At 40.1% G+C, this 24750-nt stretch overlaps 1 protein-coding gene across 6 annotated transcripts in view; it reads left to right on the top strand.

Annotated features, from left to right (window-relative positions):
* The window catches only part of PLCB4 (phospholipase C beta 4), a 387833-nt gene that overhangs the window by 202177 nt on the left and 160906 nt on the right, over positions 1-24750 (top strand). The gene's annotated exons all lie outside the window — the stretch shown is intronic.

Below are 24750 nucleotides of genomic sequence, written 5' to 3'. Positions count from 1 at the left end.
GTGTGCTCTGATTGGGAACTGAACCAGCAACCTTATCATTTTGGGACAGCATTGTATATGACTGAACTAACCAGCCGAGGACAGTCCGACATCTTCTAACAGATAATCTAGAAAGAAAAAAAAATGAAAAAGAAGTGGAGAAATAACCAGGCACGCGCGCGCGCACACACACACACACACACACACACACACACACACACACACACACACACCCTTTAAATCTCCAAGTCTTCAGATCACTTGGGATCTACCAGTGCAAAGTAGAATAGGTAAGGATAAGCATATGAGTAGACCAGTAACTAAACACGTTTTCTTGATATTTCAGAGCACCAAGTGCAAGGAGAGGATGCTGAAAGGTTTCAGAAATGGGAGTAGGATCAGAAGTTGGCCACAAAGATAATTTCTAGAAGACAGGATAACAATGCCTCATCATTTGCAGGGAACATTACCTTGAACCTGCAAGACTATTCCCAGCCAAGCTTCAAATTCAGTATGACCTAGAAAATTAAAACACTTTAAGACAAGTAAGAACTAATACATGTGATTACCCTCAGATCGTTCCTAACAGAATTAGTGCAACAAAGCAAAAGCGAGAAATATGGGTCCCGGGACAGGTAGATAAACTAAACAAAGGAATACATTTTTAAAAAAATTCCAAGGCAATCGTTTTGTGACAAATTAAAAATAAAGCTGTTAAAATCAGAGTAGAGTTTCTAGAGAACTCTAAAATCCTAAAAGCAAATTAAAGTTCTGTAACAGAAAGTGTGATAAAATGTGATGTTGTCAGTGAGAAATCTTTACGTAGGGCCCTCCTCGGTTTTCCTGTTACTGCTCTTTGAGCAGCGCAGTGAGTGAGTGTGACATGGCCTTCTGTCTGCATTCATACACACTCATTTTTTCTGCAGAGAATAATTATTTTCATACTGTAACCTATTCGTTGTCCAATTTATAAAATCAGTGTGTAAAAACGTTCTAGTACAGAACAAGGTCTAAACGGTAAAACTTTGACGATGTAAAAATAATAGTTTTTGGAGAAAAGTTGGGAGACAGGAGGAAGAAGAGAGATCAGGGGAAATAAAACGTACCCTCATTATGCAAAAAAGGGGAGATAAGAAAGACTCAATTTGGTGAATTAAGAAATAGAGGTTTAAAAAGTCTAAATATCTCTATTCCGTTTCTCAGTTCACTTTGTTCATTAGATTCCACATATATGTGAGATCATATGATATTTTTCTTTCTCTGTCTGGCTTATTTCACTTAGCATAATAATCTCTAGGTCCATCCATGCTGTCACAAAACATAAGATTTCCTTCTTTTTCATAGTTGCATAGTATTCCATTGTGTATATGTACCACAGCTTTTTAATCCACTCATCTACTGATGGACACGGGTTATTTCCAGATCTCGGCTATTGTAAACAATGCTGCAATAAACATGGGGGTGCATATCTTCTTTTGAATTGGTGATTTGCTATTATTAGGATATATTCCTAAAAATGGGGTGGCTGGGTCAAAAGGCAGTTCCATTTTTAATTTCTTGAGGAATCTCCATACTGTTTTCCACAGTGGTTGCACCAGTCTGCATTCTCACCAGCAGTGCAGGAGGGTTCCCTTTTCTCCACATCCTTGCCAGCACTTATTCTGTGTTGATTTGTTGATGAGCGCCATTCTGACTGGTGTGAGGTGGTATCTCATTGAGGTTTTAATTTGCATTTCTCTAATGATTAGTGCTGTGGAATATTTTTTCATATGCCTATTGGCCATCTGTATGTCCTCTTTGGAGAAGTGTCTATTCAGTTCTTTTGTTTGTTTTTAATTGGATTGTTTACCTTGCTGGTGTTGAGTTTAGATGGCACACTCTGGAGTGAATAATTACTTCCAAGTTGACAAACGAAGAAGTAGAGCTTGAGCACATTATCTTGAAGCTGCTTATTTCAGTTCAGCAGCCACTGGTCGTGTGCTGAGCAGTTGAAACGTGGCCCTTTGAAACTGAGATGTGCTGTGAGTGGAAGGTATACACCAGATTTCAAAGACTTAGTTTAAAAAAAAATGAATGTAGAATATCTCAACAATTTTTATATTGAACACATCTTGAACTGATACTACTTTGGATATAATTGGTTCAATAATATATACTGCTAAAGTTAATTGTGCCATTCAGTTTTCACTGTTTTTAATGTGACTACAGGAAAATTTAAATTACATACGTGGCTCACATTCTGTTTCGATTGAACAGTCCTTGCTGCAGGGAGGTGAATGTGGCACAGAGGGAAAGGAAAGCTTTTTGTTTTTTAATGTTTATATCTTTTCAAAAATTATTTTTATTAGCTAAACTATCAAGCAGGTTCCAACAGCAATTGGTAAGACACAGGAAAGGCACGAGGAATAACAAGATGGCAAACAATTCTTAATCACCACCCAGTTACAGGGAAAATCAACCCCCCACTTACTCCCCAGGCGTTTCTCCTTCCCACGCCAGGCTCCTGGGTGGTTTTAATTTTAATTTTTATTACTCTCATAATAATAAAAATAATCATACTCTTTTAAAGAATGTTCGTAAATGGTGGATATCTTGTAGAGGTATTTTTCGATTGGGGTAATTTGACAATATTCAATTTCCAAAGCTGTATGCCATGCTATTCAATGGCTCCCTTTGAGAAGCGTGCTTTTTGCGTTCTGAAAAATGGCAAGTGCAAAGAGCTCTGTAGAACTTGCTGTCATTTTAATCTTTCAGAGCATCACCAGGTAGGGGGCTTGTCATGTGGATCCCGGTCGGGGGCACGGGAATCTGTTGTTCTGCCTCCCCTCTTCTCACTTTATAAAAAAAAAAAATGTATGTTTGTATATCTATTTTATAATTATGCACATACATGATATATGTATATATACACGTGATCATATGTATATACAATAACTGGTAACATCGTCTCTCAGAAGTCTGGTTCCACTTGCAGAAGGAAGGATCCTCTTGTTCTTGTTTTATATAGTTTCAGATAAACATGCTCATGAAATTATTATTTACTTTATTTTGATCATTTTCTGTATTTTCCAAATGAAAACACTTAAAGAAATAAAATAAATATTTAAGTATGTTCTAACAGGGTTTTCTTAAGATAGAATGCATTGTCTCAGAAGGTAGGAAGCAATCTGTTTAGAAATTAAAAAAAAAAAAAGGTAAGTTATATAAAAAGTATTATAATGCTCATTCTTCTTCTCCCAACTCCAGCTGTATTAGTCCAAGAGGCCAGTGCTGTCACTTTCAAACCAACTCTGCAAACAATTCCTTCCCTGGTCCTTTCAATCTAAGGCACTTGGAAAGAGGCAGCGGTCTGCCTCCTGTGTGCTTCATTTCTAACACATAAAACAAGAAGCATGTGAGCAGATCACATTAATGTAATGAACCGGGCTTCCGGCAGGACAGTCAAAACAAAGGAGGTGCATGAATCACTTTAATTTGCTGAATGTATTTGCCATGGAATCGGCTCCTACCCTGATGCCTCCATGAATGAGTGATGTCCACAGTGTCCTGTCCTCAGCAGCCCTACTCAGTTCCTGGAGACTCCTGACTGTGACGTCTTTTACAGAGTCAATCCATCTCCTATTGGGTCTTCTTCTTTTCTTGCTGCCTTCTAATTTTCTCAGCCTCACTGTCATTTCCAAAGAACCCTGCCTTCTCATGACATACCTAGAGTAGGACAGCTGAAGTTCTGTCACTTTTGCCTACAGTAGTGATTCAGGTTTAATTTGTCCTGGGGCCCTCTGTTCATCTTACTAGCTCATCTTCTAAACTACATTTCAATGAATCGATTACTTTTGATATCAGCCTTATTCACTGTTCAGTTTTCGCATTTGTACATAGTAATTGAGAATATGATTGCTGGATGTGGACTCTAGATGCATCTCTCTTTTTTTTTTTTTTTACTTTTTCTCTGATTATAAATGTTCATGTGCACTGCAATGATTTTTTAAATTACAAAGAAGAAATGCAATATTTACTGTAATCTTATCACACAGACATAACCACTAACAATATTTTGTTGTATCTCTTTCTAGTATTTCCAGTCATATACATAAACTGTATTTTAAAACTTTGGATGCGTGCTGTGTATACATATATAGTCTATTTTTTTCTTGAAGAACATTATATTGTGTGTTTTCATGGCATTGAACATTCTTCATAAGCATAGTTTCATTCTTCATAAGATAGATTCAAATCTATCTTTGAAATAGATCATTTTAGAGAAATCAATGAAAAATATCTAAGAGTTTAAATTGGGAATGAATATATTTCACTTCTATCGTGTTTGGAATTGAATGTAAGTATTCTCCTACTTGCGCTTGCATGTATAATTGACACCGTACATAAAAAGATAACGCAATGTTTCCCTTGTCATACTCAATAGCGATTTTCTAAGTTGTTAACATTAGGCGAATGGCAGTCTTCCCTGTGAGTGTGGAGGACATGTCCAGGGACACATCTTTAATGAAAACAGACTGGTTGTGCCGTTCTGCACCCACCAATAGGTGGAGAAGTGGGAACTTCATTCACGTAAAGTGGCATGGAGCTATAACCTTGAGTCTTAGGGCAAACATGAAATTTAGATTCGGTCCTTGTCTCAGGGAGGCGGAATGTTGTAGGTTCATCTTTGCCAGGTCATTTACTTTTAGTGACTCGTTTGGCATAAACTAGCCTTATCTAGATGAATTCCGCCTGAGCCAAGTCTGGTACATGTCATAGATCAAAGATACTTGCAAGGATCATAGTAAGTGAGAGTGTGATAAGGCAAGGTGGGAGGATCAGACAGGTATTCAGGAGAGTGGGAGAGAAGAATTTATAAAAATCCTAGCTCCCACATTTTAGATGCCTCCTGTGCCTCCAAGGGGGTGAGATGGGAGTCACCTGCATAGGGAGGAGGGATGGAAGATTAGGCAGGGTTTCTTTTTTCTTGACATGTAAGGGTAACACAGTTGAAGGAGATGGGAAGGAAGGAAGTAGGTTGAAGTAAACTGTCTTAATTATTTGAGGAGTTTGAAGAGTTGACCCTGTCTGACATTCCGTGAGGAAATGAAGGCCCCCTTTTAATGACTTGCAGAAGGTCACAGGATTGCTCATAGGTAGCCTCAGGAAGCTGTCCGCCACTTCTGCATATAGACGTGATCTGTTTATTCCTCTAAGACCCTGACCTCTGAGACAGAGCCTGGATATTTTTCTAGAACTTTTGGACTGACATGTCAATGTATTCTATGATAAAAAAGTGAAACTACCTTATTTTTGCATTAGAAATTGTAGGCTACCTCTCAAGCTAGTTTAAGCAAGAAAAGGAGAATTTATTGAAAGGATACAAGGCTGTTTCCAGAAATCTCAGGATAAGAAGGGAAGGATCTGAAACTATAACCTAAAAATTTTTTTAAATACAGGTATCAATTGATTTTCCAATAGTCTCTTATCGCTGTCCCTCTTTCTCTTTCCACATGAGCTACAATGAATTCCCTAAATGTTTGCATCCCCAACTTCAAGTAGCTCATGATTAGCATCTCTGAAGTCCAATCCCAAATTCTCAAGAGAAGAAGCTCATTGGGTCAGCATTGAACACATGTTCATCCTTGGTCCAATCAGCTCTGGCCAGGGGCAAGGTTCTGGCACAAATTTAGGTGCCATTGATACCCTGTGGATAAGTGTCTGATAATAATTCTAAAAGAAGGGAGTTGTGGGCTTGATGGGCCAAACTGACCACTACCACTGATACTTAGCAGATGTGGGACAGGGGATATAGTCTTTCACCAGCACTGTCTTTTCCATCCAAAGAAAATATCTCATTCCTTGCTTCTGAAAGTATGGTCCATGGACCTGTAGCATTAGTATCACATGGGAGCTTAGAAATGCAGCTCTCGGGACCCCACCCTAGACCTGTTGATTCAGCGTCTAGCAGTTCACAAGACCCCCAATAGTTGTAGGACATTAACATTTGGGAAATGCTGATTAGATGGAAGAGCAAGTTGGGAACCAGCCACAGATTAAGGCTGTTGTGACAGCTTCTTCCACAGATACCTGGCCATTTTCTTCTGGTCAGTAAATTGTTCTGGCGAGCTTCTGCTGAGAGCCTTCCATTACCCTCACTGCACTCCCTTTGGAAGGTGTTTCTGCTGAAATTCAGGGTTCAGGATGAGGATGGAGAGAGATGCTTGAGCCCTGTGTAAGAACTATAAAGTGTTGACACCAAGAGGTGATTGCTGGAATGAAAAGGGAAAGAGAAAAGCAATAAACATCCTAAAATCATTGCCAAAACAGAAGTATCACCAAGCTCACTTTTAATGGGATAGTCATTATCTTAAAGTTAATAAATGTCACATATATCAAATCCTACTTTTATATGTCCAACTCTGCAAGTTTGTAAAGTCTTCAGAAATGCATTTTTTAAGTAAAGCTTAAGCTCTTTGTGAGCTACACTGACAACTTTTGATTATGGAGAAAAGACTAGATTACTCATTTAGAACACACACACCCTCAAGGAACTCACTAAGTAGAATATCCTTGGCAGTCATTCAGAAGTCCACACTGTCAGTGTTTTGGACTTTGACATCTAAAAAGATAAATTTCAGACAGTGTTTTGCAGGAATTCTGTCTTCCTGTGGTTTCTCTTGTTGACTCTTTAAAGAGCCCTGGAAACTAATGTGGGTCACTATAACTTGCTGTTACTATTCAACCAACCTGCTCATTTGCAGGGAAGCATTTATTATTTAGTAACTGAACCAGACAATCCATAAAAATTATCTTCTTATAAAAACCTTTACTTTGTAACTGCCAAAAGTGACTAGATGGAAATAACCACAATTTCTAGGTCTCTGGGCAAGCAGGAAACCCCACCTCAAAGGGAGCCCTCTGACACAAATTCAGAACTTTCTTGAGGGGTATTTTGCTGGAATAGAAACGGATAGCTTTTCTGGATCAGTTTGGCATTGTCAAAGCCAACTGTTCTCATACCTTTGTTATTTTAGGTGACCAAATGTCTCTAGTCATTAAAATGAAGTATCATTTTATCATGAGGTTTATCATCCTTTTATTGGGTAGAAATATGGAAGTATGTGGAACTCTCTGTACTGTTTCTCACTCTTGGCTACACATGGGAATCGCTGGGGCGCTTTGACAACTTCTGATACCCGAGCTGCGTCTCCAGAGCTTCCAGTGTAATTGTGTGAACACAGCCTGGGCCTTGGAAATAGAAACGCCCCCCTCGCCCCAGGATTCTAATGTGTTGCCATAGTTGAGAATCATTATTTTGTTGACCTCTTTATCAAACAGTCCCATAGAGATGCTGGTCAAAATGCAGATTCCCAGTGACTAGCCCAAGAGAGTCAAATTTAGCAGTTTTGGGACAACTCTGAGAATCTGAATCTTTAAGCAAGCACAAGCTCTGTTATAATTCCAATAGAGGAGGCCCTTGGGCCACACTGAGAAGCACTTTCTAAGAGATTACGTCTAAAAAGAGAATCACTGTTAGGACTAAAATGAGTTTCAATGTTGGGTCATTACGGATGCATAAGTAAGTGATTCAGGCATGAAAACAGTAATATGGTGTGGGGGTGAGACTCCTGGGGTAGCTATAAGAAAGCAGAGCTCTGGTCCTGTTTTGCTTCTCTGATCAGCTCTGTGGTTCTCGTAAAAGATCCACTCATGCTGGTACCCAAGCTCTTCATCTGTCACATGATGGCCTTGGGAAAGCTGAATCTCTGATCTTCTGATGCCCAATACTCGATGGTTCTTTCTGATGCTAAAATCTTCTGTTGACATCAATCTCTGGGCCAGCAACATCTCCATCCCCTGGGTGCTTGTTAGAAACTCAGTCTTGAGCCCCGCCTCAGAGTTACTAAAGCCGAACCCTTGGGAGTAAGGACCACTGTCTAAAAAAATAATACTTGGAAAACAGAAAGTTGAGAAGTGTTCTTTTTACTTACAGTGAAGGGAAATCACCACCTTTATAATATGAACGTTTAACAGTATTAAAACTATGACAATATATATGTTGACAAGCTGAATCAAATTGAAGGGGAGACTAAAAAATGCTGAAACCTAGATCCTTGCCACACAAAGTGAATATAAACATCACATGAGGACTGGTGAGCATTGCAAAATCTCTGGCCTCACCCTGGATGTACTGAGTCAGAATGCATTTTCTAAAAAATTCCCAGTAACTCATTTGCAGGTTTAAATCTGAGAAATCCTTCCCTATATAAAAATGTTAGGACCCTTGCTCTGTGTACTTATTTCAATTTAATAGTTGGTAGTTGTTGTTTTCATTGTATTTTATGTATCTGAGAGTTTTGAGCTTCTTTTCTCATTCTTCCTTGAAGAAAATTACTTAACTTTTTTACTTTTTTCTTCCTTTTTTTTTCCCTTTTGATGTTGCCATCTCAGTCTGGATCCCTATATTATTTGAGAATATTTTTAAACTATTTTTCTGGTAACTGACCCACGTCTCTAAAACGGAGTATAGTCAGAGCACTGGAGACTTTTTAAAAACTTTTGTTTTGATTTGTTACACTGTTATGTTTGTATGTCAGTATCAATCTCAATAAAATTATACATTAAAAGGTTGCCATTAAACTAAAACAAATTATAAATTAGAATATTAACATTAAATTGCAGACTTTTCTTTTAAAAGGGAAAATTTTATTAGGGATCCATTAATTGCAGCAGTAGAATGTTCTACATTAAGAATAAAGAAGAGGGTTCGATTCCCGGCCAGAGCACACAGGAGAAGCGCCCATTTGCTTCTCCACCCCTCCGCCACGCTTTCCTCTCTGTCTCTCTCTTCCCCTCCCGCAGCCAAGGCTCCATTGGAGCAAAAATGGCCCGGGCGCTGGGGATGGCTCTGTGGCCTCTGCTTCAGGCGCTAGAGTGGCTCTGGTCGCAACATGGCGACGCCAAGGATGGGCAGAGCATCGCCCCCTGGTGGGCAGAGCTTCGCCCCTGGTGGGCGTGCCGGGTGGATCCCGGTTGGGCGCATGCGGGAGTCTGTCTGACTGTCTCTTCCTGTTTCCAGCTTCAGAAAAATGAAAAAAAAAAAAGAATAAAGAAGAACCAACATGTGGTGTGATCACCTTACATCAGGCAGAGACAATTTTAGATTTCACAATCAATACTGGACAATTTTTTTAATTTACTTTTCTATTGATTTGAGAAAGAGAGAGGAAGGGGGGAGAGAGAGAGAGAGAGAGAGAGAGAGAGAGAGAGAGGCATCAACTTGTTCCACTTAGTGGTTCTGTTTAGTTATGCACTTGTTGATTGCTTCTCCTATGTGCCCTGGCTGAGGATTTAACTGGCAGCCTCAGTGTGCCAGGATGATGCTGTATCCACTGAGCCATTCAGCCAGGGTCAGAACTAGGCAAATTTAGTATAAAATAGATGAAAATGGAGCCCAGTGCACTGTGTGCATGCATATTCCTATGTAGCAACTTTTAAAAATAACCCTTTTAATCATTCTATCTTTTAGGCACTCTAATCACCGTTCCTAAGTTCCAGGACATTTTCAGCCTGATTTTCAAAAAATATGTGAGTTCTGAAAAAATTTTACTGGCTCCAAAACATGAGTTAAAAACTACAACATTAAAATGACTAAGTGTTTCATTAAATATTTCCCAAACAAGACATTTCATCAACTCTTTTATGAACTATGACATATCAACTTATACCTTAAATCATATTCATATACTTAGATATAAACTATGCTTGATTTGCATGCCATTCAGTATCTTTTATATGATTTGAGGTGGTGTCTCTAACAATGACAAATTCCTAGAACCTGTCAACTCAGTCAATTAAAAACTAAATTAAAAAAAATTCTACACTGTGAGACGCAAAGAAAGATACACTGTATGAAATAACATTGTTCGAAGGGAGTCTATTCAATCAATTCACCTCAACAAAACAGAGGTGTTTCTGTAGCCTCTTAGGTCATAGGTAAACTTAAAGTTGGAAACCATGATGGAGTAGAAACACAGAAGAATCTTAAGAGACTAAATCTTTACATGTTAAGCCAAAAAAAAAAAAATCCCCATAGGAACAAAGATCTCAAAACCCTTACCTTCCATGGTTAATTACTTCTCTCATGTCTTCTATGATTACTCCATATCTACTTATTCTATTTACAGGTAGAAAACAATCAAGTTTTACTTTTATTTGCAAAAATAAGAATGTGCCAAAAAGACCAATTTAGATCAGTTTTGAGGGTGTTATCTCTCTCTAGAAAAGCAATTCTTGACCTTTTGGGGACAACTCATGCAAATTAAAGAACATCTGTCCTAGAAACATAAAAATATGCACAAAAATATACCTTTGGTATAAAAAGGTTAATATTCCAGTAAAGGCTCTTTTGATGACAAAAATTAAAAAATCAATAAGTAAAATAAACTAATATTTTATTCATAGCCTTCTGTTTTAAGAAGAAAAGGCGAACTTTTTGGTTCACATAGCTGTAAAGTGCTTCAGGTAGCGCTGGTTCTAGGGTCTCCATAAGTCTGATTGTACTCGGTTTCTTTCCATCTCTCTGACATGGCTTCTACTATGTTTGGCTAGTTCTCTGGCTTTTTGTGTTAGTCATTGATAGTTTTAGACTGATATCCCTTGGTATCAAAGCCAGCAGAAGAAAGAAAAATTCTTACATCCCAGGTATCTCAAGTCTCAGATTGGTCAGATCCAAAATTCTGTCCATTCTTGAACCCAGAGCATTCAATCCCTAACAACAGGAGATCATAGCCCAGGTCACACACTCCACTTCTGCAGTCAGTATCACAGAAACTTCAAGAACTGAGATCAGGAGAGGGGAGGATTTCAAGATAAACATTAAGGCACTCTTATCAGTAGAAGGGGAAAGACAACCACAATTCCCTGCCGTGCGAAACCCCTTCTTATAAATAAAGAAACCATGTCATTAGCTTGAGCCAACCATTTCTTACTCCTGTAGAACTCAAAATACATATGCATCATTTATTCCCTTAATATGAATGTGCTGTTCACCTTTGCTGCAAGGCATTTTCAACCATGCATTTATGACCATCATCCTCATTGATGCATTTCCTTTGAATCTTGTCCAAAATGCTGTGCTTGGTTTAGAATTTGAGCAAGGTGGGTGTACATATTAAACTTAATTTTGTTTCCAAAAAGTATAACAATGCAGGTAGTTTGGTCCCTAAGCATCTAAAATTAGACTTATTTCAAATCGTACTTAAAGCTATGTTTGCCAAGCTTCATAGAAAGTGCTTTTCTTTTTTAAACAAGGCTGCAGCACTGATATGAAGCTTAATTTAATGTGGTTAATGCTAACCAAGAAGGAAAAATGCATTTAAAATCTACAAGTAGTGAACAGAAAAAACCTATGAAGAACACATTAATAGCTGTCAGTAGGTAAAAGGCTTTATGTCCTGTCTTCATGTGTTAGTGATGGGTGTGAGCTGGGCTGTGTCCTTCTATAGCTGGGAAAGAATAAATAGAACCCCTGGATCTGACCAACTAGGATTATCAAGCTCAATTCTGAGACTCTATTTGAGATACGTGGGAAATGAAGTCTTTCTTCTGTGTTGTGTGATACTATGGGAGATTAGCCTGGAGCTGTCACCTATTAGAGATAATTTTTTGACAAAACTCATCAATCTGACACAGCAAGTTGGGACTAAGTAACACTGAAAAATCTGGAAAATGGAAAGTAGCCTACTTTGGCCATGGATTGCTAAATTTAAATGGAACTTTCATGAAACTTCCAAATCATCCTAGCTTGAGGCACCATGACATGGGACCACTTTTGTAAATAAACTGGCTTTCATATCAATAGAGATCAAGGCAGGAAAAAAAAGAAATCACTGTGGGTGTTTCAGCCAGAAGATACAGGGGATTAAGTGCTTACAAGATGGACTAAAAGGCGAGAGAATGAGGAATGGTGTGGTCACCACTGGGCTTTTGAGTTCAAGGGCATGCCGCTGTTGCTATTGCTGCCCAAATCCCCTCTAAAATCTTTGTCTTTCAAACCTTACTTGCCAGGAGCAGTAGTAACAGGAAGGTGGCCACTAACTTTCAGATATTTACATGCTTCTCATCTGTTCCCACTCTAATTGACACCTAGCCACAGAGAAGTCTTGGAAATGGAATGTTGAGCTTTTCGACCTCCCCAACAGAGGATGGGTGGAGTGGAGTATAAAGACGATACGCAGCATATACTGCAGATTTAACAAATGTGTTCTTTTGTTCCTCAATAAATAACAATAAAACTACCATATGGTTCAGTAATTCCATTTCTGGTTCTATAAGCAAAAGAAATGAAATCAGTATCTCAAAGCAGTATCTCTGCTCATTCCATCAATATTCACGATGGTCAAGCTCTGGAAACAACTTAAGTGTCTGTTGATGAATGCGTAGATAAAGAAAATGTGATATATGGTAGAATAACATATACAAATACACACACATATACAGAATGAAGTATTATCTGGCCTTAAAAAATAAAAGGAAATCCTGCCATCTGCCAAAACACAGATGAAACTACAGGATATTATGCTAAGTGAAATAAGTCAGACACAGAAAGACACATACACCATTATTTCAGTTATATATGGAATCTAAAAAAAATTGAACTCATAAAAACAGAGAGTAGAACGGTGATTGCCAAGGGCTGGAGTAAGGAGAGAGGGAAGATGGTACAGTGTGTAGAGGTTCAGTTATGTAATAGGATGAATAAGCTCTGGATTTCTAATGTACAGCCTGGTGACTATAGCTGATTATACTGTATTATATATTTGAAATTTGCTTAGAACAGATCTTACGTGTCCTCGCCATAAAATAAAAAGGTAACTCTATAAAGTGATGGCTATGTTAATTATTTCTATTGTGGCAATCATTTCACAATGTATACACAGATCAAAACATATTGCACACCTTAAATACATACAATTTTTTATTTGTCAAGTAAACCTCAGTAAAGATGGGGGGAAAGTCAGTTTTTGGATTTTATTCATGAAGTCCATTTTTATTCAAGAGAAACCACCAGTCCACAATTTAAAATAGAGTTCAGATTAGGCCTCACTAGCCAATATGTTTTTTGTTTTAAAATTTATGTTCAAATATACAGACAGTAAAATTCATTATTTTGGTTTAAGTTATATGAGTTTTGACAAATGCATTGTCATGTAACCACGGACATTAGGATACAGATCAGTTCCATTACTCTAAAAAATTTATTTCCGCTGCCTGTTTACAATCAAGCCCTTTCTCCATCCTTGACCCCTGGCAACTGCTGATCTGTTTTCTATCATTAATAGCTCTGCCGTTTCCAGAATGGCACAGCCATGGAATCACACAGTGTGTACTAAACCTGAGGTGAGCACAGTGCTTTTGAGTTCTATCTATGCTGCTGTTGTATAGACCATCCATTTCTCCTTATTGCTGGGAGTATCCCATTTTATGCCTATCAACCATTCATGACTTTCATTTTATGAGCATCACATATTTCCCTTTATTTAAAATATCCATTTGTATATTTTTAAATATCATGGATTTTATGAACCCCACTTGGCCTCTTAATAGTGATAAGGACGGGAAAAAGGTGGATGTCTCAGCTTCTGGTGGCAAGGTCTGGGGAAGGGGTGGCAGGCGCCATGCCTGGCCGTGAGGGTGTCAAGAAGTCCCTGAAGCAGCCCAAGGAGCAGGTCAGGGGGATGGATGGGTAAGGCATTTGAGCAGAAGCAGAAGGAAGAACAGAAGAAACTCAAGGAGCGAAAAGCGAAGGCCTTGGGGAAGGTTCCCCTGGCCACAGGTGGAATTAAATCTGGCCAGAAGCGAGCTGTTTCCTGTGCCTGGGGCAATGGTGATTCTTAACTTCATTCTTGTTTTAAATCTGGATTCTCTGTCATGACATCTCTCGTCACCTAAAGCCAGAGTTAAGTGTTCTCTTGGAGCCTGTTGTACTTTTAAGAATAAACCTTTGTAGTAATAATGATAATCTTTTTTAAAATTAATTTTAATGGGGTGACATTAATAAATCAGGGTACATATGTTCAGAGAAAACATCTCTAGGTTATTTTGACATTTGATTATGCTGCATTCCCATCACCCAAAGTCCAATTGTCTTCTGTCACCTTCTAACTGGTTTTCTTTGTGCCCCTCCCCTCCCCCAACCTCCTCCTTCTCCTCCCTCCCCTCACCCCATAACCCCCACACTCTTGTCCATGTCTCTTGAGTTTCATTTTTATGTCCCACCTATGTATGGAATCATAAAGTTCTTAGTTTTTTCTGATTTACTTATTTCACTCAGTATAATGTTATCAAGGTCCATCCATGTTGTTGTAAATGATCCGATGTCATTTCTTATGGCTAAGTAGTATTCCATAGTATATATGTACCAAAGCTTTTTAATTCACTCGTCCACTGACGGACACTTGGGCTGTTTCCAGATCTTCACTATTATGAACAATGCTGCCATAAACATGGGGGTGCATTTCTTCTTTTGAAACAGTGCTATGGTGTTCTTGGGGTATATTCCTAAAAGTGGTATAGCTGGGTCAAAAGGCAGTTCAATTTTTAATTTCTTGAGGAATCTCCATACTGTTTTCCACAGTGGCTGCACCAGTCTGCATTCCCACCAGCAGTGCAGGAGGGTTCCCTTTTCTCCACATCCTCGCCAGCACCTATTCTGTGTTGTATTGTTGATGAGCGCCATTCTGACTGGTGTTAGGTGATATCTCATTGTGGTTTTAATGTGCATTTCTCTAATGATTAGTGATTTTGAGTATTTTTTCATATGCCTATTGGCCATCTGTATGTCCTCTTTGGAGAAGTGTCTATTCGTTTCTTTTTCCCATTTTTTGATTGGATTGTTTGTCTTCCTGGTATTGAGTTTTACAAGTTATTTATAAATTTTGGTTATTAACCCCTTATCAGACATACTGTCAAATACAATATATTCTCCCATTGTGTAGTTTGTCTTTTTATTCTGTTCTTATTGTCTTTAGCTGTGCAGAAGCCTTTTAGTTTGATATAGTCCCATTTGTTTATCCTGTCTTTTATTTCACTTGCCCATGGAGATAAATCGGCAAATATATTGCAGTGAGAGATGTCGGAGAGCTTATTGCCTATGTTTTCTTCTAATATGCTTATGGTTTTACGGCTTACATTTAACTCTTTTATCCATTTTGAGTTTTTTTTGTGTGAATGGTGTAAGTTGGTGGTCTAGTGATAATCTTTATCATCATCAACATCATCATCATGCAATTGCTCATCTCTCCAGTTCTCCTCACTGCCAAGTTCAGCCTTAGCTGAGAGGTCAGAGTAAACCCAGCCCAGAATCCTGCCAAACTGTGTTCCTCAGTCTTTGTTCTATCCTGAATTCGGTACCACCTGTAACTAAATCAATATATTTGTAAATTTAAAAAAAAGTAGAAGAAGAAGGTAAATGACTTCCCTTTCTTGGGTGACTTCAAACTCGGTGTACTTTACTGATGATTAATCCAGTTATAGAGACTAATTATGATTCCTAAAAAGGAGCAAGATAATTAGACATATCTTAAGAAATGGCACTAATTCTGTTCTAATATTCTGACCAAGAGCCTAGAATATAGCAAAGTGCTTTTTCATCTCACCTCAGTGAGTTTTCCAAAAGAGGAAACACTTTTAAAAGGAATTGTTGATCTGTACCAACTTAAAACAGAAAGCCCGTGAAGGCCACTTAGATTTTTATTTCAAGAAGTAGAGTCATTTCTGGCTCTTTACACGGCCAGCCTTTCCTCTGGACAGCTTTCAGCATATTTTGATGATTCATTGTAGAAACTGGTTTCCCAAATACAGTGGGAGGAAGCACTGCTAGCGAGGAACTACGGAAAAGAGAAAAGGTTCCGTCGTCCAGTTTCAGGTTCCTAAAGGCCTTCATGGGCAACGGGTCATAGATCAGCTTTGGACTCATTCATTTGGAGGACTCACACTCTCTCCTTTCTGAAGATTCTTGGTTATCTATTTTATATCTTGTTTGAAATGCAGAGCCAGCACTGCACTTTCTTAGGCTCAGCTGAGCAGTCAGGGGTAAAGAAACCAAGGTGTCTGCTCCATACTCTCCCCAGATATTCATTGTCTCACAACCTTATAAAGTAGACATTTTATCATCAGCATTTAACAAGTAAGAAAGCCGAAGTTGAAAGAAACCAGGTAGTTGCCTAAGATGCACTTAGCTCATCGAGAACTTGCATCCAGAGCTGCCTGGTAACAAATTCTATGCTTTCAACCACAAAGTTTTAGCTTTTCCTTTGCACGGCAGCTTGACGTCATTTAGGAGATATTGATTCTGCCTGTGTTATTTTGTATACATATATGTGCATCTGTAATGAAGATGATACCAGCTTATCCAGATTACTTACTGCCTTCAATCATTTCTGAACAATGTGATGTATGAGGAAATAATGTATTCTGCATAAAATGTTTTTGAACCAATGAGATGACTAATTAGAAACACAGTCTCTTCCAAGAAAGGTTGCCTAAATGCAAATAGAGTGAAATTCTATCGTTTGTTCTTGTGTTTTTCTTTTGTTTGTTTGCTGTTTGTTTGTTTGTTTGTTTATTTGTTTTGAGAGAGAGGGAGAGAGGGAGTGAGAAAAGCATCAACTTGCTTCTCCGGTTAGTTGTGCAACCATTGATTGCTTCTCATATGTGCTTTGACTGGAATTTGAACCATTGACCTTAGGAATGAGCTGATGCCCTCGGGAACGAGCCAGCACCCTCTGGATCTAGCCAGCAACCCTGGGATCTGCCAGGGACCTGGGATCAAACCTCTACCTTGGTGCTCCGGGACAATGCTCTATCCACTGTGCCACCAGCCAGGGATAGAGTGGAATTCTTTACAGCACTGATGCCCCGAGTCAAAAGCCACATTTAATGTCCAGGTTACTTCATTAGCTGTGACCTTTACAATGTGTGCTTATTGGATTTTAGAAGGGACATGTTTTGACCTATTGTATAAAAACCTTCTTAATAATAGAAGTTTGTTGTAATGAGATCCTGCTATATGATTTGAAAATAATTTGATGCAGTGAAATCAGATCAGGGCCTTCCACTGAAAACATTATTGTTGGGTGCTGTGTTAACTTAGAAAATTCTCTGCCAATGAGGATGTTGGTTGGCAATCAGAAATCAAAGACGGAACATTACTGATGACTTACATGCTATCATGCTCATCACCGTAAAGTGCTTACAAAGGCTGCAGCGTCTCCAATATAGACTATCAACTCCATTCCGTCCCTACCCCATGCCTCCCCAAATCCCACCTTGTATATATATAAGCCTGGATAACACTGTCTTAGCACTTTCTAGGAACATTTCCTTGTGGCAGGTCACATACTTGCAAGGTTCTTCCTGCAAAGCAAGCTACAAGAGCTCTGCCCTCGGGGTACATAATTAGTCAGTTTTGGGGAGTGTTGCACTTCTGATGGTGAGTAGGTGAGACATATTTTACTGGGCAAGGTCACTTGGCTTTTTGGCCTAATAAAAAAGCCTTCACAAATTGTTCACTGGTATCAGTTAACTTGCCTTACCTGTCAGCTCCTGGTTACAGGAATTATTTTTCTCAAGCCGCTTTGCCTCTCTGGGTACCTAGCACAGTGTCAACCTCTGTCTGTCTATCTATCTATCAATCCATCCAATTCATCTGTCATGTGTGTGTGTGTGTGTGTGTGTGTGTGTGAGATAGACTTGAAAAGTTACATGGGAACAAACTCTTTCAGAGGTGGAAATGTTTGATTGGTTTGAACCCTCAGTACATATTTATTTAAGAACAGTGTATTGAATGTGTGATATGGGTCAAGTACCATGCAGGAGGGATAACGATGCACCTGTTTTTGCAAAACATACAACCAAGGTTTCATGACCTACAGATGGGGCATAGAATAGTTCTACTCCTTCTCATTATTACTCCTGCTTAACATTTATTGAGCAGTGATTAGAGGGCAGTCTCTTCTAAGCCATTTCTATTTTATTAACACATTTAATCCTCAACACCGTCCTGCTGAGGTAGGTGCCATGATTGTCTCCACTATACAAGTGAGGAGACTGAAGCACAGAGAAGTTAAACTTGCTGAAGATCACACAGCTTGGAAAGGTGTTGCTGGGATTCGAATCCAGGTAGTCTGACTAAAGAGCCCATACTTGTATGTACTGTAGTCTACCAGTCAGTAGGGGCAAGTAGGGACCCTCACATGAGGGCCTCCCTGCTGAGTTGTGGGTTAGAGAAGGCTTCTAGGCATCAAAAACATCTGTGTTGAGTCATGGATAATGGGTAGGAATTAGACAAGTGAAGAAGGAGGTGGTTGGTGTAAGCAAGTTGTGTTTAGATGGTACATCAGATATAGAATTGGTCTTCATGGTTGGGATGTGTGTGTGTGTGTGTGTGTTTGTGGTAAGTGATACAAGTATGATGCAAGAGCCAGATGATTTAAATCTTTGTTAAACTACCCTGGCCAGATACTCTGTTGGTTAGAGCATCGTTCCAAAGTGCAGCACTTGACGGTTTGATCCCAGGTCAGGGCACATACAGGAACAGACTGATGTTCCTATCTCTCTCTCTCTCTCTCTCTCTTCCTCTCTTGCTAAAATCAATAAATAAAAATGAATGAATATAAGTTTTTGTTTACCTGTGTTATTAAATGACTCTGTCTTGTGGATGGTGGTGAGCCACTGAAGGGTTTGATCAGCTGACGTGATAAAACTTGCACTTTTAGAAGTTAGCTGAGCCTATGTAGAGAACAGAGGGAAGGGTAGGGGACGGACTGCAGGTGGAAAGATGAGGTAGGAAGCTTTGCATCAGCCCAGAAAAAGGGTGATGGAGACTTAGGAGGGGTGCTGAGAAGGCGGCAGATTCAAGGGAGACCCCGGGGGGGGGCAGAATCAACAGGACTTTGTAATTGATTGGATGAACAAGAAAAGGGAATTAGAAGACAGAGAGAGTTGCATTTAGAATATCTTAAAGAATAAAATGCGAATTTCACAGTTTCTGTTCCAGGCCAGCATTTCACTGGAAAGGGAAGGCCAAGTTCAGTGTTAGAAGAACAGATGTGCATAGCTCTCTGTGGCCTTCTGGCCCATTTGGCTTTCATTTAGAATGCTCTGGTTTCTTTAGTCTGTGCTAGCTGTGGCCGGTTTTTGAGTGAACCGTGAAGAATGAGCCTCTCTGGAAGAGCAGTACCGATCCCTATCATTGGCCATTGGAAAGAGGAAGGCATGCAAAAGTAGAACAACAGGAATCAGACTGATATTTTCTAGCATAATGGGTGTCCTATCAATAGATGTTGAGGCTGAACATGTCTTTTACCCCCAAATAATCAGATTCTGGCCTTGTCTACTTTTACGCACATAAACACGTGGTTGTAATCTGTGCGTGTGTATACTTTCATGCGTGTGGTTGGGCACAACAAAGTATCTCCCGTCAGCGGTGGACAATGTTTTTACAAATGTGAATTCGATCTTAAACATGTCATAGTATTCAGGAGTAAAATTTCACGTGTCCTTTGCAAACCACGCCTTGTCCTTTCCTGCTAACCTTTGTTTCTGAACTCCTTGGCAATGGAAGCTATGTTCCCTTTTCAGATTTCTCTCCTGGCTGATAGGTTCAAGAGAATGAATGAACAGAACATGTAGCTATCCCTCATTATCTGAGGGTCTTGCTTTTTCTATACAATCCAGGTGTTCAAATGCAAAAACACCTACCTGGCTTATGTAAAATTTTGAACATCTGAACTAATTATTTGATCCTTTTCTTCCTTCCTCCTTTTAGCTTTGTAATTTTTGTTCATTCAAGTGTAAGAAAGATATAGCCATGCTTAAGATTCTTGAAAATATTTTTCCAGTTAGGAATGCCCTGAAGGCAGTGGAGCTTTTTGGAAGTCTACTGTACACTGGGTAATGCTGGTTTTGACAACCACGTGAACAATGACTTATGATATTCCTTATGAAGGAGCATTATCTGATGGGGAAGCAGTGGCATCTTATCACATGGGACCCTATTCCTAAGAGGCCACTAGAATGCTGGTGAGGTGCTGACTGCTTTGTAGGCATTACCTTATGTGAGCTTCCCAAGAGGGGTACAATGACATGATTATTTCTTCTATGTTGAGGAAAGTGAGGTAGGGGAATTTATCTAGGCATTCTTGTCCAGTGCTGGACAAGGATAAGATAGAGATGAACTTGGACCTTGCTGTTCTCATTTCAAAATTTATGCTGTTAACCAAGAGACTATAATTTAGGGCGCATGTAGGGCTCTTTCAGGAGAGAGCACCATAGGGAGGTAGGGAAGAAGAAGGGGAAACTGAAACAGATGGGAAAGTTATTGCACAGGTAGGCTAGCGGCTCTAACAAAGACAGCCATAAATATACAATAGCTCAAATATGGCACAAGTTTGTTTGTTTGTTTATTTATTTATTTATTTTTCCTTTTTTGTATTTTTCTGAAGCCAGAAACGGGGAGGCAGTCAGACAGACTCCCGCATGCGCCCAACCGGGATCCACCCAGCACGCCCACCAGGGGGTGATGCTCTGCCCATCCGGGGTGCTACTCTGTTGCAACCAGAGCCATTCCAGTGCTTGAGGCAGAGGCCACAGAGCCATCCTCAGCGCCTGGGCCAACCTTGCTCCAGTGGAGCCTTGGCTGTGGGAGGGGAAGAGAGAGACAAAGAGGAAGGAGAGGGAGAGGGGTAGAGAAGCAGATGGGCGCTTCTCCTGTGTGCCCTGGCCGGGAATCGAACCCGGGACTCCTGCACGCCAGGCCGATGCTCTACCACTGAGCCAACTGGCCAGGGCCACAAGTTTATTTTTTTGCTCACCTAATGACACTGAGCAGGTAAAAACATTGGTGGGTGGGGCTGTTACGTATTTTGAGTCATTCAGGGGTCTAGGCGGATGTCATATTTAACGTGTAGCTTCCAAGTTGCCTGTGGGGATGAAGTCTACCTAGAAGTGGTAAGTTTTATAAAAGAATGAACCATGTTTAGATAGGACACACATCTCTACCGCTCTCATTCACAGGTGAATTACACAGCTCTACCTAATACAAAGAAGACAGATCAATGTAACCAGGTAGGGACCCCGGAAGAGGAAGAATGCATGGATTTTGTTGATATGTCAAGAACCAGTAGGTCACGAGTCCCTATTAGAATCAAGTCTTCATGTACATGTTCATATATTTCATTTCCCCATGCTTCGTGAGGTGGGGTTCATTTGTCTCATTTTACAAAGCAAAGAATTGAAAACTGTGTATACCTGGTCCTCTGACACTGCCCAAGGTCATGTGGCTGTTACGTGGCAGAGCCGAAACTCCGGCCTGGCTATCTCCCTCTTCCACCCTGCTCTTTCCTCCTGTCCTACCACGCACACTACCCTGCCTCTCGCTCACCACCACAGTGTAGTCCTTTGATAAGAAGCAATTCAGAAAGTAAAATTTAAATCCAGTTCGTTCTCTGCTACTCAAAGTACGGTTCGTGGACCAGCAGCATCCAGATGACCAGGGTGCTTGTTAGAATGTTCAGTTTCAGTCACCAGCTGGATCTGCTGACTGGGACCTGGCATTTTTGCCTCTCTCCCCTGGTGACCTGGACGCAAGGTAAAGCCTGAGAAGCCCGGGATCGGGCTCTCTACCTGATCCTGTGTGTGACCATCTTCTTTCTTCCACACGTGACGACTGATGCATTCACTCTGTGTCAGTCACGGATAGAACTAGTTGAGTAAAACTTCAGCCTTTCTTCAGAGTAAACATATTTAAGCTAGAAAAGGCTAGTCCTTAGCAACATAATATTGAATGATCACTGAGCTCAGTTTTTGCAAAGCATGAGCTGTTTCCATAGATAAGCCAAACAGGCCCAAGCAAAACAAGAGCCAAGGGAAGGCTGCTGTTTTGGTTTATGGACAAGTTGATTGTCTAGAAAGAGCAGCTTTGTTTCTTTTCCTGAGACTAGGAACGTGCTGGTGTCTCAGCCAGTGCTGTTGCCTGTTGTAGCGCATGGTCAGGGCAAAGACCGATTAGAGATGCACACTCTTAAGCCATCCGACCCTAGTCCAAATTGGCCACAGTAGTCCAGTTACCATCATATCGCTTGGTAACCTTGCAGTCCCGTTCTGAAGGGTGACTGCTGGCTAGCCGCTTCGCGGTTGATGATGTCAAGGAGTCTTTCTTGTGGTAAGACCAGTTCCCTTGTGAGGCTTACGGCAACCATTTCTTTAGAGCAGCATTCACTGCAGGGGAGTGAAAGGGAGTCATTGCCCAAGGGCTCTCAATGCCAGGACAAGTGACCTGGGACAGACTTCTTATCTAGGAAGAACAGAGCCTAATGTCCTCAGCTCAAGGGCCACAGAGGCCAGGCACTACTGTTTTGAAACAATAAAAAAACAAAAAACAAACAAAAAAAAACTTTTCCAAGCTTTTTGCTCTCTTAATAGTTTTTCTCTGTGAATATATTTTCCTTAAAATAAACAAATCGGGGACAGGAACATTGTTCTGGCATATGACCATGTGCAGCCACTGCCACATGCCTGTCACTTTATGCTATTTCTACTCGGTTAAATCTACACGCCATTCAGCAGATGTCTCCATCTTGTTTTCATGGAGATTTTGACACTGTGAGCAGAAACTTGCTTAAGGTCAGACCAAGCAGGATTCCAGTTGTGCGGAATCTCCGAATCACAGTTCTGTTCTCAACTTGTAAGGTGGGTGAGCGGGGTGGCTTGTGAACCGTAAGACTTTAATCTTTAATACACGTCAGTGACCTTCTCCCATGAACTTCAATTGCTCTATAAATCAAGGAACTTGTTTGCTGTTCTCGTACTAGTGTGTTTCATTATCGTCAAATTGGAAAAGGGGTTGGTATTGATATTGATGTTTCATTGGCAAAGATTTCCAGGCAGAACTGGATTCATAAGAATAACATCATGCATTGGAGTGTCCATTGCTGATAAGTTTTTTAGTAGTTTTACTTAAGAGAAGTGCAGAAAATATGTTTATTTGTAAAGTTCCAAAATTGCACTTTAGAAACATTTTGAGCCAAGATGTTTGCTTACTAATTTATCCCTGATTATTCCAACGGGCATTCTCATAACAGCGATAGTTTCCTATGATGACATGCATTACTCATGGTTGGGCACTGTGCTCAGCCATGTGCCTGTGCTTACCGAAGGTCACCCTAACAAAAATTTGTCAGGTCGATATCACTGCCTCCAGCATACAGCTTGACAGAGCTGCAGAGCTTCTCGCAACTAGCAGATATAAGAGCTGGGGTCCTAATATCATCTAACGTGATGATCTCTGTGGGTTTCCGGTAACAGCTGACACGTAAAATGAACACCGTCCATACGTACCACAACTGCAAAAGGTCATCTCAACCTTGCAATGCCTGTTCATTTGATCATTCATTTGTTTGTTGTTTAATAAATGTGTATCGAGAACTTACATGCTAGGAGAATACAAAATGTGAAAGAGTCACAAGTCCCGCCCTCATGGAGTTCCCCATCTAGTACTTTATTAAAAGTTTTATTGTAGCCTGACCAGGTGGTGGCACAGTGCATAGAGCATCGGACTGGAATGTGGAAGATCCAGGTTCGAATCCCCGAGGTCGCCAGCTTGAGCACGGGCTCATCTGGTTCAAGCAAGGCTCACCAGCTTGGACCCAAGGTTGCTGTTGGCTTGAGCAAGGGGTCACTCAGTCTTCTGTAGCCTCCCCCCCCCCCCAGTCAAGGCACATATGAGAAAGCAATCAATGAACAACTAAGGTGCTGCAATGAAGAACTGATGCTTCTCATCTCCCTCCCTTCCTGTCTGTCTGTCCCTGTCTCTCCCTCTCTCTGTCTCTCTCTGTCTCTGTCACACACACGCACACACAAAGTTTTTGTATTTCATTCCTGGCAGTTGAATAATTGGCAAAGCTATGTCATATGCTGGACAGTCTCTATTAAGCCAGATGACGAATACCTTTATGAAACTGTGGGCCCCTAGATCTGGGGGATCACATGTGGCTAGATAATGGTAAAATCTCTAAGGACAGGCTACAAAATCAATCTAAAATTAAATAATCACTAATTTATTCCTTACCTTGTGGGTTTTTTTTTCTGTATTCTTAATCTATAAGGATTTATTGAATGCTTCCTTTTTGTAAGGAATTCAAAGATGAATTCAGGTTCCCATGCTCCTGAAATTTCTTTCCGGTTTGGACATGAGCTGAAGTACATATAATGCGAGATGGAAGAGGCCATTGCTTTGGAGAGGTGTGTGTACCATGCCGTGGGAGTCAAGAGAAGAGAGATGTAGAGAAAACTGGGAGTGGCCAGTGACATTTGAGCCAGACGTCAAAGCATAGATGGGTCTGTAAGATGGAGAGACAGGTGGGGCAGGGGGTTCATTTTAAGCTGAATGAAGAAAATACAAAGAAGCGTGACTAGCAAGAAATGAAGAAATTCAGCTGAATTCTGAAATATGAAAGATACTTGATAGGTATCCATGATTGACTTAAGCAACATCCTAGGAGCTCATCACCATTTTGATCATCTCTTAATGAAGATTGGAGGTGCTTTTTTGAAAAACATCCAAGTAAGAAATGATTATTTGAAAAGTTTAGAAAGTACATGAATTTATGAAAAGAAGAAGTTCAGCAGGAAACCTTCATCGAATGAAATTACTGGCTAACTTGTGACTATTTTCCTGCATTTTGTTTCTGTGCATCTTTTTGAGTAGCTCAAATCATGTATTATTTT

Source organism: Saccopteryx bilineata, chromosome 6 (genome assembly GCF_036850765.1).
Source record: "Saccopteryx bilineata isolate mSacBil1 chromosome 6, mSacBil1_pri_phased_curated, whole genome shotgun sequence".
Lineage (NCBI taxonomy): Eukaryota > Metazoa > Chordata > Mammalia > Chiroptera > Emballonuridae > Saccopteryx > Saccopteryx bilineata.
The sequence above is the reverse complement of the archived record's forward strand: the minus strand, read 5'-3'. Positions and strand labels throughout refer to the sequence as shown.